This window comes from Solanum tuberosum, unplaced genomic scaffold (genome assembly GCF_000226075.1).
Source record: "Solanum tuberosum cultivar DM 1-3 516 R44 unplaced genomic scaffold, SolTub_3.0 scf00011, whole genome shotgun sequence".
Classification (NCBI taxonomy): Eukaryota; Viridiplantae; Streptophyta; class Magnoliopsida; order Solanales; family Solanaceae; genus Solanum; species Solanum tuberosum.
The window spans coordinates 1463886-1466969 of record NW_006238938.1 but is presented as its reverse complement, the minus strand read 5'-3'; positions in this window follow the sequence as shown (position 1 = coordinate 1466969).

The window sequence follows — 3084 nt, the reverse complement described above, 5'->3', positions numbered from 1 at the left end:
TATTGAGTTTGCTAGGCAGACAAGTGGTATCCTCATGCACCAGAGGAAATATGTCATGGATCTTATATTAGATTTAGCTTTGAGTGGATCTAAGCCTATTGCCACACCTATTGAACTGAACCAAAAGCTGACAACTTGTGAGTTTGACACTCATATTGGAGATAGTCAGGATCCTATTTTAGTAGATCCAAGATTGATCAAAGACTTGTGGGCAAGTTGTTGTACCTCACCATTACTAGGCCAGTTATTACCTTTGATGTCCAAAGCTTCAGTCAATTTATGCATGCTCCTAAACAGTCTCACTTAGAAGCTGCACTTAGGGTGGTCAAATACATCAAACAAACTCCTAGCATTAGAGTTTTGATGTCCTCTTCTGGTTCCAACACTCTTCAAGGATTTTTTTATGTTGATTGGGGATCCTATTTTAACACAAGGAAATCCATTATTGGTTACATGGCTAAGTTTGGTGATTCCCCGATCTCATGGAAATCCAAAAAGCAACCTACCATTTTCAGAAGTTGAGTATAGACGCCTGACCTCAGTTGTTGCTGAAGTTGTTTAGTTGATTTGCCTATTCAAGGAACTGGATGTTAATTTACAATTGCCAATACCTCTATATTGTGACAACAAAGCTTCTCTACAAATTGTTGCTAATTCAGTCTTTTATATAAAGACTAAACACATAGATATAGACTGTCATTTCATCAGGGGGAAAATCCAATCTGATTTGGTGCATACAAGATACATATCTACCACAGAGATATCCTCACTAAGAGTCTGGGACGATTTCAACATTCTCATCTAATTTCTAAGCTAGGGATGAAGAATATCTTCATACCATCTAGCTTGAAGGGGGTATTGAGAATATAAGAATTGATACAGTCTAAGATGATTTATAAGTTGGTTAAAGTTAGTTAGAGTTGGTACAAGATATGTTCACATTTATAGTTAGTAGGCAGTTAGTTAGTTAGAGGTTTGGTTAACGTAACAAAGGTGATTAAATTAACTATGGTTAGCTGAGGTGGTTACTAGTTAGGACTACTATATAGTCATTTGTACATCATATCAAGATTGAAGAAGCTATTTGTAAATCATTTTCTTTCAATACAATCTGAAAATTCTCTTGACAATGTTTTCGATTCCTCTTTATTCTGGTAGCTTAGAACTCGAATTGGAAATTTGTTCTTAGTTTTAACAAGGAGAGAGTAGTTTGCTGCTTGATTGGCATGTCAAAAATTATGGCGGATCACTCCAGCCTCTTCAGAAGCAACCTGCAAGAGTCAATCACATGAGCATAAATAGGTTGAGCATAGCATTCCTTTTTCTTTTTCTTTTTCTTTTTTTTCATTTTATGGGAAAACAACAAGGAAAGGAGTTAAGATCCTCGTTGACAACATGAATTGGTACGCAAGATGATCTCTTTCATAGATGGAAATTGATGAATTAAGGAAGCAATAGCAATGGGATTCAAACTATGGGTAATGGCTACTTGCGGACCATGAAGAAGGGCCTCCGGTTCAGCCATTACATGATTCTGAGCGTTGATATTTTTACAATAACATGATAGCCAGTTACCCTTGTGATCTCTAACACCCCCAATTACTCCTCAGTTGTTCTTGGAGTATGAGTCATCCGTGTTTAGTTTAATTTCTTTGGCGGGAGGGGGAAACCATTTGATGTGAATCAGTTTTGTGGAGTTAGAGTTGGTCGAGTAGTTTGAATAGAGGACATATTCGCTGGGTTTGTTCGACATATACATATACTATAATTTTAATATATATTTTAAAACTTCATATATTTGTTTAATTCATTATCAGTTTTTATTGGAGGTCAATTTAGTTGTTCTTTTATATTTGCATTTCAAGATATAAAAAACGTTTATATTTCTTCGAATTGGAGATGCTATATTATCTGTAATTTTGAAATTTAACAAAATATTATTTTTTAGATTTTATACTGACTTTTATGTTTAATTACTAAAATTTGATTAAGTATGAACAAGTACATTGTTGAAAATTTATTGATAGACTAGCAAGATAACTATTATGTGTTTAATAGTAGATATGTTTGTCAATTTATCAATTACTACTAAAAATATAGTATTAATTAATCAACCAATATAGTTATTTTGATTTGGTTTGATAAGTAACAAATCAAACCACCCCGTGTAAACCCTATTAATGACCAACAATGGGTTTTAAGTTTTTTCTAAAGAAAGTCAATAAATCAGTGTTTGACTTAAAAACTATGCATAAATAATCAACAGTACTCCAAAGATTTAAGAGCCTGTTTGGATGGATTTTTAAGCTGGTCAAACTGGCTTAAAAGCCAGTTTTTGACTTATTAAAGTGTTTGGTAATTATCAAAGTGACTTATTTTAAGTCAGAAATGACTTATTTTAAGCCAAAAGCTAAAAGCTAGGGGAGGGGAGCTTCTTTTTTTTAACTTAAAAGCCCTTTTATGTTGACCAAGTATATTACCTTTTTGCCCTTAATTCTTTTATACATTTCCCAAATTGCCCATATTGAATTAACCCTAACAGTTATTATTATTATTATTATTATTATTATTATTATTATTATTATTATTATTATTATTATTATTATTATTATTATTATTATTATTATTATTATTATTATTATTATTATTATTATTATTATTATTATTATTATTATTATTATTATTATTATTATTATTATTATTATTATTATTATTATTATTATTATTATTATTATTATTATTATTATTATTATTATTATTATTATTATTATTATTATTATTATTATTATTATTATTATTATTATTATTATTATTATTATTATTATTATTATTATTATTATTATTATTATTATTATTATTATTATTATTATTATTATTATTATTATTATTATTATTATTATTATTATTATTATTATTATTATTATTATTATTATTATTATTATTATTATTATTATTATTATTATTATTATTATTATTATTATTATTATTATTATTATTATTATTATTATTATTATTATTATTATTATTATTATTATTCTTCTTATTATTATTATTATATTATTATTATTATTCTTATTATTATTG